Consider the following 16,082-nt stretch of genomic DNA (forward strand, 5'->3'; position numbering starts at 1 on the left):
CCACCTAAATTATGTGAGTTTTAAATAAATTTAACAAGTGAACAATGGCGGTTGGTATTTTGGACGATTACAGAAATGACGCAATCACAACCATGCGCTGGAGTATCGATACAGAGGCCGTGAGTTCAAGTCTCACGCAAGACAATAATTTTTCCACTTTTAAAATTTATTCTAAGCTTAATAGCATCGTTAAAAATTAAAAAAATAATAAATCACAACCATATATGTTATAAATATTTTTCACTGTTTTTAGAATAGGACACACGAAGCGGCACCTTACGTGCAATTTATTGCGTTTTAAACTCTCACCGTGGGGAAAATTACCTAACAAGATTCCGAGCGGCACTATTAACAAATGGCTTCTTAGGAATATGGTAATTAGGTCGTAAATTTCTTTATTAACACAATCATTAAGAAAGGGCAATATCAAAGCTTTAGACTATACAGAATAGGTTAGTACGTTGGGGTAAATTGAAAACAGGGGTGACAGAAATCCTCAGTTATTCCGAATTATTGTGTAATATTTTTAGGGCTGGCAACATTATTCCAACTGCCATTCTCAGCAGGTAGTCAATCCCCACTTGAAGTGCAAAGTCGTGTGCAACGAGCAAAATATACACTGGTGGTATTATTGTCACCTACTCGATAATTTTCAATTTTACCCCATTTCTAGTTTACTTCTATCATTATCATGCAAATAAATATAACAAATCACCAAAAGTACAAAACCTAATTAAGCTATTTTTGTTATTTTACTAGCACTTTATTATTTCGTGGATTAACAAAATAATATTTTCGTTTTATCCATACTTACCCACAACCCTAACGCAGGGTATACCCATAAATGATCGATGATCGTACGCTTGTCATCCACCGTGAAAAAAATCTATTAGAGGCACCAATCAAATAAAACTAAAACAATAGGGAATATAAAAGCACTAATCCAGCGCAAATTAATTTCAAACCCAACCTTTTCGCGACTTTATTACAATATGATAAGGTACCATTTTGTATGCACATGTAAGGAACGAATGTGTGGAACGCATTTGATTCTCCACTAATTGCGACTGTACCGTAAAATGGGGTGAGTAGAGTCAAAACTGAAATTCAAACCTCGATAACATTTTATTTTTACATATGAAAACTGAATGGTGTATATAATAAGTGTTCCGGACGTTTGTATTTTATCGAATTTAAACTGTTGTGAGATATGCTAACATTGAATAATTTTACGGTTTAGACTCACTTGTTTTAAGTCACTCGCGCGACATATTTCGGAGAGCCTAGGTCTCCTTTCTCAAGCACTAACAGTGCGAGCAGCGTTCACGACGGCCGTGTATCGCGTACTGCGGCACGCCGCGTCGCACGCTGCGCGCGCGCCTAGAAAACCGGTTGGGGGAGGTCTTCCGCTGTCATTGTAGGCGGGCATAGTGATGTGTTTGGGCTTTGGTCACCTAACACACATGTCGCGCGAGTGACTTAAAACAAGTGAGTCTAAACCGTAAAATTATTCAATGTTTGTATTTTAGTTTTTATTTTATTTTGGGTAGTTCCATTTCATAACTTTGACGATAAAGAGGAAAACCCACCTCACCCCGTAGTGCGTCGTATTTGGGGTGAGAGGGGTTTTCATACAAAGGAGATTTTGGAAGATTGTTGGATCGATTTTTATTATTATGCGTATTACTATAGCTCCATTTTAAATTGGAATACATTATTTTTGTAGCAGTAGCCTTAAAATCCCTTCTCACCCCCCTCTCAAACCTCTCCCCGCGAAACCTACTCACCCCGTTTTACGGTACTTAAGATTCACTTGTCAATTTAAGTTAGGATTAGGTAATTTTTTTTTTTTTTTTTTATTTATTTACACATCACAAAAACATAATACAAAGAACTTAGAACTAAGATGCGCCACAGAAACTTATGAAAGTTTATGCGTGGTGCAAATGCATCACTACGCTCAAACTGCATGTTGAGTGTTTATATGGTAAGTACTTATATACTAGACACAAAAGGAACAAATAAGGTAGGTAAACAGTTATCAGGTAACACCTGTCATCACACCTTCCCATCCGTTATGTAATATTTCTTGAACGCGTTTTTACATTTATTTTTATTTTCGAGGCTATTTTTATATATTTCTTCAGGTATATTATTTAGTATGCTAGGTAGCATATATTCCCACGTCCTCCTGCCATACACGTTTACGTACTTTGGTAGAATATATCTAGGTTGAACAACTGTGCTACGTAATTTTTTATGTCTATGTTTTTTTTTCTAATAGTTTTATTTTATCATATTCCTCGAGAACTATTGACATGTTGATTTTGTCAAAGATAGACATTACTTTACAGTGTTTAAAAATATCACATTCGTTATCAAATCTATTTAGGCATGTTGGTAAAATAGTTTTAAGTATACTAAGCTGTAGTTTATAAATGTTATCTATGTATGTTTTATATGTTCGTCCGTAGCTACTTAGCCCATAACTTATGACCGTGTCTGCCAGAGACAGGTATAGTAATCGTAATATATTATAAGGGAGTTTATATTTAAGTATGTTCATTTGGGAACGCAGTGACCGTAGCTTGTCACACACATGTTCAATGTGAGGCTTCCAGTTTAGGTGTTTGTCAATGACAAGGCCCAGGTAGGTGTGTTGGTCCACCAGCTGGAGCGGCTCGCACGCGCACGCGCGCGGGTCGTGCCAGCAGGGGTGCGCATGAGCTATAACTATAGGGTTGACACTTTTTGCGTATGGGGAGCGTATGTGTAAAAGTTTTGTTTTGTTGGCATTTATAACTAAGCCCACATCGTGAGCCCACTTACACAGAGTATCAAAATTGTATTGCATCATTTCCTGAGCCTCACTGATATTTTTGCCGTATGTGACCAAGCACGTATCATCGGCAAATTGGTATACAGAGCCCTTCGTGAATAGGTTACACATGTCGTTGACGTACGTTAAATATTCGGTTGGGCCTAAAATCGATCCTTGTGCCGTGCCTTTTTGTGTAGGTATGGGGTCACTATCTTGTCCACTGATGCGTACGACTGTATTTCGGTTTGTATGGTAGTCACGGAACCATTCCAGCAAAGGGCCCTGTATACCTACCGTTTTAAGCTTATAAAATAGCGTGGAATAATTTAAAACATCGAATGCTTTGCTAAAGTCAATGAAGACAACCAGCACCTGGTTTCTCTTATTCAGATGCTGGTTGACCTCATTGGCAAATGTTGATAACAGCTGGGAAGTATTTCGACCCTTTTGAAACCCATATTGTTTATCATTTATTATGTTGTTTTTAGAAAGGAAACTCGTTATCTCATCGCCGATATACCTCTCAACTATCTTATCAATACATGGTAAAATCGTAATTGGTCTATAGTTATTTACGTCATTGTACGCCCCTTTCTTATGAATGGGCCTAATTATACCTATTTTTAATTGATCGGGGTATGAGGACGTGGAAATGCATGCGTTAATTAGGTGTGTGATGACCGGCGTTATCTCGGTACTAATACATAACAAATCTCTGGCCCGCATGTTATCAATACCTGGGCTTTTTTTTTTATTCATATGTTTTATAATTTTTAAAATTACATCATTAGTTGCTCTCTTTAGCCTCATAGAAACAGTTTGTTGTTGGTGGGACGTCCCATGGGCTAATAATTTTATGTTACATGGCGAGCATATTTTTTTTACATTGTCTTCAAAACCGTAATAAGTGTTCATCTAAGCTAGCTCGGGCCTATACTATAACTAGCACAATCGTAATAGGACAAACCTCGAAATCTCTTGGACTGTCCTGAAATTCGGTATGTATGTTACTTAAACGCCCCGCGAAAAACGAAGTTCGTAAATTTCGAGCGACTATCTCTGTCACTTTAAATACGCTTAAATTGGAGTAGGTAAACTAGAAATATTCCCGAAATTTGCGAACGTTGGTCTTCGTGGTAGGTGCTATGTACCGACTTTGACGTGACAAAGTGTGGAGGTGCCATTAAACTTTCATATAATATATATTTTGTAAAGAAAAATTGTAACAATACTGGGTATATCTGTTTTGTTAAATTAGAGCGACAGGATATTTACCTCCTATACGGAACCCGTGCGCGTCAAAATTTATTTCAGTACTCAAATGTTTCATTCTACTAGAGCGGTGCCCCGTCGTCGTTCAAAGTCTATAGTAATCCAGTGTTAATTAATTAAAGTCACCCTGAGTGATGGTCCCATAAAACGAAGCTAAAATCAAAAAGGCGTATAGTATTAACAACATTAATAGGAACCTAGTCTCTTTTGATGTGGACTGCCTCGCCAATGGAACTGCAAATGGCGATAGTACTGGGTTTTATAGCTAATCTGTTTAATTTTGGCAAACAGGTAGGCACGACAAAATTGGCTTTGGTTGTACTTTTAAGGATAATAAAATTGTATCTTAGAAACCATTGGTCTTTTAGATAGTCAGATTGCATAATATGGGTACTATTCTTTGGACCATAATGTTAAATGATAAATATGTACCGTAAAATGGGGTGAGTAGGGGCAAAACTGACATTCAAACCTCGATAACATTTTATTTTTACATATGCAAAAATGGTGTATATAATAAGTGTTCCGGACGTTTGTATTTTAGTTTTTATTTTATTTTGGGTAGTTCCATTTCATAACTTTGACGATAAACAGGAAATCCCACCTCACCCCGTAGTCCCTCGTAATTGGGGTGAGATGGGATTTCATACAAAGGTGATTTTGGAAGATTGTTGGATCGATTTTTTATATTATGAGTATTACTATAGCTCCATTTTAAATTGGAATACATTATTTTTGTAGCAGTAGCCTTAAAATACCATCTCACCCCCCTTTCATCCCGTCTCTCACCATTCATAACCCAACTCTCCCCGCTAACCCTACTCACCCCATTTTACGGTAGTAGATCTTATCGCAAAGTCCACCAATCATCAGATTTAATTAAATTAAATTAAAAAGCTTTTATTTCGGACAATATATCCATATCACAATTACAAACAAACAATGAGGGTACACACAAAGATTAACACAATACATTAACATACAATAAATTAAATAAATCATTCCTAAATAAATTAAACTATATTAAATTAAATTAAACTGCGCATGTGGCGCGTGAGATTTAAGAATGTTGCTGTTAGTTGAACACTGGAACGAATTATAAACTGGGTCGTTCTTAAGGAAGACATGAGGTGCTTAAGTTACGAGTATGACATAATTAAACACATAACTTAGGTACCTACAATAAAAAATGCTGTCATGTAGAATATCTGTTAATTTTGATAATAAGTAGATAAACTTCATAGACGTTATATGTCACAGTCCTCTAAAGTTCTACTGCAAATGCCAACGTAACAAAGACACTTCACACAAATGATAGGTACCTACCTTATACAGGGTGTCCCAAGAAGTAGTGATATACTGAAGCTGGGAGGTAGAGGACCTAGAGGGCTATCTGAATCACCCCCATGTATGTTCCGCGATTTATCGTATTTTTCTTGGGACACCCTGTATACAAATCAAATGTAGTCAAATTCGTAATAATACCAATAGTAATACAGCAGAGCTTTAAAAGCGTCACAACGTGATATGGTCAATAGCTATTGTATATCTATATTTTTACAAACATATCCATGTGTCTACTTACATATGAAAATGACAGTAACAACTGATATTAATTATTGTCACTATGGCTTTGTCGCGTTGCGTTGTCGCTTCAGTAAGGACACACCCTACGTAACCCCCTTACATCACTGGTGAGAAGTAATACGGCGGTCTCAGAACCCTTACAACCCATAAATCTAACACTACACATGTCATACAGCTTATTTCCTCATAAAACAAAGCCAATAAATTGGCTCCCATACAATCTAAACGTCCTATACGCCAACAGGATCCAAGCTATGTTCAATTCTATTAATTTAGAATAAGATTGTGTCTTTCTCGCGTCATCCCATCGTAAATCATATACAAGGCGCAGAACACACGGTGCGATGTGACGCCGCGCTACTTAATATTACTGTATTATATGTATACCTGCCCACTGCTCTATGGATATAAGTAAATCCAAAAAATCAAAAGCCAAATCACGTCATCGTGTTTACGCGAATGTCGTCGCCGCTCGGAAAGTCGCATCGAACCTGGTTAGTGTACCGGAAGAGCGAAGATAAGTAAGTACCCTGGTGTCAGTGTGGATGAAGAGGAGTTCACTCTGGTGTCAAGAAAGAAGAAGACGCGCTCGGCGCCTCGTAAGACTCGGTGTTGTACCGCCGAACTAGTTCATTCTGGCTTGCGGGTTGCTACACCGAGTAAGGCGCTGTACGTATCGCGCTTGCATTACACCGCCAGCCGCCGCTGTATATGTCGCGCCTGCATTTTCGAGGCCCTAGGCTAAGAAACGCTGCTCGTTGTATGCCTCGAAGCGCGGCAAGCCGTCCCTCCGTATGTTCTGCGCCTAACCCTTTGCTCGCAAGTCACGTTTTCAATAGCTATGGAATGATACATTTCTGGTTTATCTAGAATAAAGCAGACAATAATGCGAGGCGGATGGGATAAAATAACACTGATCTGTATGGGGAAAGTTTGCCAATTAGAACCGTTTGTGATTACGGTATAGTGTACGTTTGGGATAGGTACCTACACATTATTACACATAGCCCTACATGTCTCCGTAGCTAGTCATGGTTGTCACGTTGAAATTATTTAGTGGCCTATAGTATTTTTCAAACTCGATGTGTACGCTGACAGATTTCATCCAAATAAAATTTTACGAGATTTGGCGTTTTACGGTACCTAATAAAATAATATATATGAAGACACAATGTCACCCTGCCCATCGAGTTTGAAAATATAAAGACTATATCCTATTAATTTTTGTTTTCCTTATATATTCATGTAGTTGCTGTTGCTGTACCCGTCGACAACTTTCTTTATTAGATACGCATATTTATATGTATAGTACCTAATTAGGCGCCTATTTCACCACGGTGACAATTGACAGAAAATTTACAGTGTCATGGCGGACAAATTTCTGTACATTACTGGGTCCACAAAAAAGGACAGTACGCGTTAATACATACTTACTTACCTACTCGTTGGTTCCGCAATGTACAGTAAATTGTCATACTTACAGGTGGAAATTGTGAAAGTTGTGAAATAAGGTCTTAATACGTCTTTGTCGTCTTTGTTATACACTAGTAAATGTGCTCTATGGATGTCCATTCGCGTCGCTTAAAAAACTACAAAGCGTCAATATTTAAGATGATAATGGACTACGAGTGGGCGCTTTAACACATTGGGCCCGATTCGGATTTTGTAATAGATATCTAAAGTCCGTCAACCAAATCTTGTCAGTAGTAAAAGGCGGCAAATTTGAAAAATCGCGGGTTAGCAACACTGTGTTCAAATAATTCCAAAACGCGTGTCATCTGTGTTTTATCTGTGGAATGTGGATAGTGAATGACAGCCGTCACCTTATTTGTTTTCATTTGGTTTTCATTCTGAATCGTTTCTGTTTCAAGAGATATTTCTGCTGTCACCATTAAATACCAATACATTAAATAAGAATAAGCAAAGCTAAGGGGCCTACAATGTACAATCATGCTCGTTGATGGTAAACATGACTAAAAATTGAGGTTATGACAAGTACTGGAAGAACTCTTTCGAACTTTTATGATTATGTCCAGTTTTTTTGTTTTAGGGTTAAAAGTCATAAATAAAATTAAAACGTATGCCTAAATCTATCCAGCAAGACCATAAATTGTGTCCTGGAAACCGTCCATAGGCCCACATGTCTAATATTTTCAGCAATCAGTTGTGACTATTTACAAAGGTAAACCTTTTAAACAGTATTAAGAGCCTTGATTATATCGCCGTTCTTTCGCAATATCTACCTAATCCATACATGTTTGTTGCAGGATTAAATCTTGCCCAATATAAGGCGTTCGTAGTAGGTAGTATCTCTTCAGACAATACTTACCTATGGCAGTTTATGTACGTGTACAACACAACCAAGTCGAAAAATAAACTTATTATTTAAAAATGTAACAAAAATATTGAGAGCAATGGAACAGATTATTCTTGTAAAAGTTGTCATTATGTTAATCATCAAGAAAATAGATTACGTATGTAGGCTGATTTGATTCATGCACTCAGTTACTGCACATATGTACCTATGGGAAATCCTAGTTTATACTTGCTGAAGTAGGGATGTATCTATTTAAAAGAAGTTTTAAGTCGCTGTACATACCTGTTTGTTCAATTACTTTAAAAGAAGTTTTAAGTCGCTGTACATACCTGTTTGTTCAATAAAAGAAAATAATTTATTCAGCGTGCATATGAAGCACTAGTAGTAGTAACTTAAATTACACATTTTGAAACAAATCAAACAAAACAAATCTGTTTTATGCTTAGGATGCAATAGATTACTACAGAGTAACATTGGTAACTTCATTATATTTTTTCAATTAATGACCTGTTCAATTAATGATAGTGTAAACTAAAGTGACCCTTATCTTATTTACCTTTAAATTAAATAAACACCCAAATATCAGTTGTTTTATTTTTAATATGTATATTGTACAATATATACCAATCAAAAAAATTATACAGGTATGTCATATTCATCCAGAAGAGTACACTAATTTACATTAACAAGTGGCATATCTAATTATCTGCATTTTGATATGATTTTATTTTAGTAAACTTAGAAGACATAGATAGGAAACAAAGAGAATATAAGCACTGCGATAGGGAGTTGTTTTTGATATCTTCAAATTTGTTCATCATTCTGATTAACATTGTTTTAACATCGCTTTTAAATTGTCCGTCCATGTTTCAATTTTTTTCAATAAACCGCGAGTGGCAATTTGAATTGAAGTACGCAGGGCGCGCTCAGCGGAAAAAAAAAATATTTTGGTTCGATGTACATTGCTGCTTTTCTTAGTGCAATACTGCTCTTTGAGTGTTGCCCTACTTTAGTTTGCTTTACATTGCTACTGACAAGATTTGGTTGACGGACTTTTTTTTTTATATTAGACATCGCCAAGATACGATAACGATATGTTTAAGATCTAACCTGTCAAATTTGACATTTCCGCGATTCTGGAGATACTTTTGAACGATTTCCACAAGATATTACTTAGAGATCTAATTCACATCTAATAGATATCTAACACGATCTATCGTAAAAGTGACATTGGTTGCCCGAATTGCGCTACAAAAGAGAACTAGTTGAAATCTAAACTATAACGTATCTAGAATGGATCTAGTACGTGTCGTCTCTTGTGAGTATCTTGAAGTTCGAATACGGCAGATTCAGTGCCAGCTAGTGCTACGCGCTACGAGCATAGTATATAAGTACTCGTAGCATAGTATAGCTACGAACATACTATTTTGTGAGCGGCCTCTCTATTTTTATAGTTATAAAATATAATCTTTGGTAAAGGTAAGGACAGCCGGACAGATATCTTAAATTATCTAATGAATCATTAGATCATTTAAGTTTCTGAATTAGTGCATTAGTAATTATACATAAGTAATGTTTTTGTTTCATACTTTAGTGTCATGTTCGTTAAAAACTGTAATAGCCCATTCTAAAATATCTAAACAGGGTAACCCAAAACAACAAGAGATGCTGCCCAAGAAGTATCATCCTCTGGGCATTATAATCGCAGGCGCATCTTCACTGGGAAGCAGCCATCGCGTATTCCACATGGTCTTGAAGCCAGAAGCACATTAAATGCTTAAGAGACTCGGTTAGTAATTGTTTAGACTTATGTGTTACGTAGTCAAATGTAGCTGAAATATATCACAAAGGGAAAGTTTTAATGTCTATTTTAGGTAATACTTACAAAAGTAAGCGTTCCCAAGTAATCCATAAAATACCTCAAAGTCCTGAGTACTTTTGTTCTGAGATGAAATTCCTCGGAGGGCACCCGGCACGAGTCTAAAGTCTCAATGGAAGAGAAAGTTAGGTTTCGGGCAATATTTACGTTATTTCATGTTTTTAAGTCCGCCAATAAATAAAATTTATTTTGGATACTTTAGAACCATTAAAGATAATCTACAATAGGTACATGGTATATTTAAAAAAAGAACCGTTAAATAAGTTGGAACGTAAGTCATATAATATAAGTAAATATGTCAAACGAAACAATGGATAGTCAGTAATTTGGCAAGAAGCACAAGTATGGGGAACCCCCAAAATTTAATAATAATAATTCAGCCTTTATACGTCCCACTGCTGGGCACAGGCCTCCTCTCATGTGCGAGATGGCTCGGGCTATAGTCCCCACGCTAGCCCAATGCGGATTGGGGACTTCACATACACCTTTGAATTTAAAATTTATTGTTTTTTTTTTCTATTTTTGTGTGAAAATCTTAATGCGGTTCACAGAATACATCTACTTACCAAGTTTCAACAGTATAGTTCTTATAGTTTCGGAAAAAAGTGGCTGTGACTAAGGGTTCTGTTTTTTGCCATTTGGCTACGGAATCCTAAAAACTACTACTTAGGGCACATATTTAGTGATGTCGCTAGTTCTCTTTACATAAAGGTCGATTGTAATGAAAGCAAAATCGGTCCTCGGGTTTAAGTCCCTACTATGTTAGAGACACTCTGAATAAGAATACTTGGACTGAAATTTAAACCTTCATCCAACGCTCACCCCTCAGCCTAACAATGGCGATATTTCAGGCAGCATTTTGGTCGTCAGTGTTTCGTTAGTAATCTCGTGAAATATATGGAAGATACCGCGGTATTGGGAAAACAAGATCCGTTCTAGAGAAGAGAATGATACGATATGTACTAGATACCAATTAGTTTAGATTTCAACTAGATATCTTTTGCAGCACACTTCGGGCAACCAATGTCACTTTTACGTTAAATTATCGTTTTAAGATCATTTCAAAATCGTTTAGAGATCTAAAAATACATAACGAGACGTAGACGTTTTAGACATTGTGAAAATCGTTCAAGAGTATCTCCAGAATCGTGGAAATGTCAAATTTGACAGGCTAGATCTTAAAATATCGTTGTCGTATCTTGGTGATGTCTAATAGATATCTAGTTCGAAATCCGAATCGGGCCCATAGAAATGTAAAGGCGCATTTCACGCCTAAAAAGAAAAGTTAGTCACATTTATTTCCTTTCTGGTTACCTACGCGTAGCTGTGTCGTCCTATCTGAGTTTTATGTGAGCGCGGGAGTGTGAGGGACAAGCGAATAATATGCTAACCGCGGGAATATACCATGTTTTTATTCGTACCTAAAGCATCTAATTAATATAGGACACTTAAACAACGTGTACCTTACCGTAAAACGAAGTGGCTTTCAAATGCAGGGGCGACTTTGAAATTTCAGATTTTAAGCGAAAATATATTTTTATGCAAGATTTTTTAAAGTAGGTAAAACATCAAATATATTTATAGTAATCTTTAACTAGTTACACGAACTGTTGCCGTCGATAATGATTATAATGAGTAATGGTAATTTTATGGCCGTTTTAAAATTATCAAAGTAAACCGGGGTGGGAGCTTTGGAAACATTTTTGCCCAAACTGTAAAGGAGACCTATCGCCTCGCTAGATCAATTAGGCGGCGATTAATACAGACTTCAATTTTGTAATATTTATGTGACGTAACTAATAGGTACCTATGTAATAATAAGTCTACTTGTACCCAATGTAAAAAACGTACACTATCAAATTCACATTTTAAGCTATTCTCATGAATTTTAACAAATGTGGTAGGGTTTTCGCCTGGTATATATAGTAAGTAACATTACTAGTATGAAATGTAAGAGCTGGCGTTAGTAGGTAGGTACCTAAAATTCACCCTAGATTTATTCACAACCCTTTAAGCTTAACTGTATGAAAATCTATATAATTATATGAATAAAGCCCTTGACTTCGAGAAAAGGATTGAAATCGCTGAACAATGGTACATTCATAATTACCGCTTATAAGAGGTCGATTTTTTGTACAATAGTTATTTTCGATACAAGTGCGAAAAAGAGGAATTACCTATTCGCACGTGTATCGAACAACGTTTTACAGTACATATGGCAGTTTACAGTTTCGACATACGCACGAAAAGTGCTATTTTACGCACTAGTGCGGATTCGAAAACTAGCCCCGTATGTACTGTAATAGTTATTTTATGTGGCCAAATCCATTTATCCCACAGAGTTTAGCTAAGCTTTGCAATAACAATTACACCCCGTATGTTAGTCTGTATAATAATCCTAGCCTTAATACGAAGGCAATTGCATGATGTATTACCGTATAGTAGGAGGGTGGATTTAAAGATGAAACGGCCTGGTAAATCGTCTAGTTATTCTCACATTTCTATCTCACGCTTGCTAAAGTAAAAACCGTCTTAATACCAACCATTAAAGTTAGTTTTCATCAAAGCCCTCTAAATTCCGGAACGTGAATTAGGGAATAACAAATGTTTGTTTGCCTGAAGCTGGAACTCGGTAACAAAACGTATGAGAGAGATAATTATAATTCTCGAGGGCTTATGAGCCCTTTTCATGTTATCTTACACGATATAGGATAAGAACTCCAGACCCGAGTGACTAAAATGTATGGAATATGTCACTTAGACGGGTGTTTGGTGACTACCCGACAGTTATTAGAGACTAGCGACCCGCCCCGGCTTCGCACGGTTTACACAAAATCTTAACAAATTATTCACCTAAACCTTCCATATGAATCACTCTATTGATAGGTGATAACCGTATGAAAATTTATTCGATAGTATTTGAGTTTATCGCGAACATACAGACAGATAGACGCGGCAGGGGTCTTTGTTTTATAAGGTGTAGTGATACAAAGGTAAACTGATTGTGGACGAGTATTTAATTAAATTAGGAAAAATACATTTAAAAAATGCGAAGCGGTTTCAGCAATAAACATGAGTAAAAAATAAGACTTCGATTTAAAATAATTAATATGCCTACATATTTATTAGAATAAAAGGTAAATCCACGAATTGGAAATGCAGTCGCGTTGCCCTCGCCTTGTTCCATAAAATATGTGAAAAACGTTTTTGAACCCTTTTAAATAAGGACTCCGTGCGGAGAATACGTCCGCTAGTGATGGAGGTGCGTGGGTTAAATCAAAGGGTTAGGTTATCCAATATAAGGTTTTCCCCGATAAAGTATATTTTGGCTACGGATCTCGGGGTCACTTTACGCTGGTTTATAACTCGACTCGCGGGAGCAATAGGAATACACAGCGATTCATAACGATTACCTAACATATCGCCGTAGACGAACCACTATAAGCATGGCCCCTGAGGGTCTACCGCGAACCACTTTCGACGTGTTGCCTCTCTGTCGCACTTGTTAATTTGTACGTAAGTGTGACACGGAGGCAACACGTCGAACGTGGTTCGCGGTAGACCTTCAGATTGGGCGTCTTTCCTACGGATCTCGGCGTCGAGTTAGTAGTAAAAAGCTGTCAGGCAAGACGGGTTTGTGATAAGTAGGATGACTTCACGTTTCCCTGAGTTATGTGACGCCAGTGTACGTGCTTCTTGAAGCGATCAGAGGGTGTGAAACCGTGACGGAGGTGGGTCGGTTTGGATTTCGGATGTCGTTTTAAAATAAGACTAAGATTAGGTACACCTTCATATAATAATACTGGCTAGGTAGTCAGGTAAGACATTTAATTAATTTGAAGGGAACGTTTTGGTACTTAGATAGGTACCTTAGACCTACATTGATAGATGAGAGTTTTCCAAAAAAAATGTACCTACATTTCATTCATGTCTTAAAATATTGACTTCTTGGGCTCATTTTACTCAGAATCATGTGTACATTCACGTCTCATATATGAAAAAATATGTACCAAGATTTTCTTTCATGATCGTCACATTTTTGTACGATTTTTTTTTGTATGAACGTGACGCACTGGAAAAATATTTTTTCATACAAAATTTTGGGACACATTTTTTCATGTATGAGGCGTGAATGTACAAATGATTACGAGTAAAATGAGCCCAAGAAGTCAATATTTTGATAAACGAAATGTACATTTTTTTTTGGAAAACGCTCAGATACCTATTCTTTATTCTTTATTCTTTAAATAAATACAGGTATAAGTTTACAGCTCTAGATATGCCAAAACACTTATACTGTTAATACATAGTCATTATAACTATTACATATGTAGAGATTAAAAAAGGCCTGAAACTATACTAATTTACATAGGTACTCGTGGAGTTAAAAAAAAACTACTTTGTAAACTAAACTACTATATTAGATTACGATTAGATATAGCACTATATATCCTTAGTACCTACTATAGTTCGTTTTTTTAGCATTAGAAATAACTTGAAAGAAGGTAAGCGATTTTGACATGTCTTTTAATTGAAAAACTTTTTAAAAACCAATAAATATTACTTATGAAAGCAGAAGACTATAAAACATCGTATTAGATTCATAATTGTTACATATTTACCGTAACTTATTTTTAAAATGTGTTTTTCTATTAAAAGACACATCAAGATTGTTTACCTTATTTCTAATGCTAAAAAAAACGAACTATAGTAGAGTAGGTTCGTTACACACGCGTGCTACTAAAATATTTAATTTAAATTTAGATTAAACTAATAATTACCGTATTCAGTGCCTCGTATCAAGTATCAGCAATTAATTAATTTAGCCCAGATCCATTTCCGAGACCAAAGAGGCTATAAATTAAACAATGGTTGGTTGTTTCACTAAAACAATAGATTGTAATTACACTCAAAAAGCTCTGAATGCCTGCCGCGAACATAGTCCATCGAAATGTCGGTATCAGAATCAGATATCAGATTTGGAGGGAGGAGGCATATATATTAGATATTCTGTCAATACACAACTATTTCCGATGTTTGCGGTACTCACGCTATGTATTCCTGTCTTTAATCGAAAACGTCACTTTTGACACTGACAGATCAGTATTGTATCACTGTGACATCTTATAGGCATTGTTCGAATCGGGTCGTAGGTGCCTTGTACAGTCACCAGCATGAATATATGACTGTGGGCAGCCGTGCAAAAATATCTGATGCTCCATTGGAGCCATAAGTATATGACGACACCTCAGTAAAAATATGTGATGCTTTGTGGACGACTAAAATATCGTTAGTCGGATCGGGTCGCTTAAAAATATTTGATTAGTCATAAAAATCAAAAGTATGTGATTACTCTCATCTGGCATAAATATCTCTCCACTGTGAAAGCAAATACATCGGATGGACGACGGAACGCCACGGACGGACGGGCAGAGTATCGAAACAGTGTCAGATAGGGCGACAACGTTTTTCGCAAGATAATTATGCGAACATAATACAAACGGCTAAGATACTTTATATTTTCATATTTATACGTTAGAAGCTATCGAGCGGATATACAGAGTGTTTCCTGTAACAGGAGCAATAAAGTAGGCTGCAGTAGGCCCTTAAACTGTAGGCTGTACTCCTCAAACTGACCAACATTTGTTCAGCAACTTTTAAAAATAACTTATGTTTTGATTTTTATTACACTTTATAGTTTATTCTAAGACGCAATGTATTGCAAATTTTGTTATGTTTAAAGCGTGACAAGCAACGTCAAACACACTGATGTCAGCGTACATTGAAAGCAATATTTATTTTGTATGAAAAGGAGGAAGCCTAAAGGAGTCATAATTTTTAAAAGTTATAGTTTGATCAGTATAATATATGTTTTAATTATTTGCTCGTGTTACAGGCAACATCCTGTATATTATCGTACCTTAACAGTGTGTGATACCTTAAGATACTAAAATATTTTATATCCAGGCATCTTAACATAAAATATTATAGTATCTTCGTCGTGTGTGACGCCCTTAACTCAACGTTGTTATCGCATCAACACTCAATATTGATATTGGCCACCTGAAGGAATATAAGTATCTATATAGTTGGTCAAACCAATTTGTCAGTCAGTAAAAACCAGGAAAACTATACTCATCCTTTTCTTTTGGGTGCTAGTACTAGTGTAAGACAAAGATAGTATGATTTTCTCTGTCTATGTTTGA

General features: G+C 36.3%; 1 long non-coding RNA gene across 1 annotated transcript in view; it reads right to left on the minus strand.

The window, feature by feature from the left end:
• Positions 1–10,237: 10,237 nt before the first annotated feature.
• The window catches only part of LOC134651163 (uncharacterized), a 61,042-nt gene continuing 55,197 nt past the window's right edge, over positions 10,238–16,082 (minus strand). The window contains exon 2 of the long non-coding RNA XR_010097081.1: positions 10,238–10,361. This is a non-coding gene — a long non-coding RNA (uncharacterized LOC134651163). The remainder of the gene's footprint in view (positions 10,362–16,082) is intronic.

This window comes from Cydia amplana, chromosome 9 (genome assembly GCF_948474715.1).
Source record: "Cydia amplana chromosome 9, ilCydAmpl1.1, whole genome shotgun sequence".
Classification (NCBI taxonomy): domain Eukaryota; kingdom Metazoa; phylum Arthropoda; class Insecta; order Lepidoptera; family Tortricidae; genus Cydia; species Cydia amplana.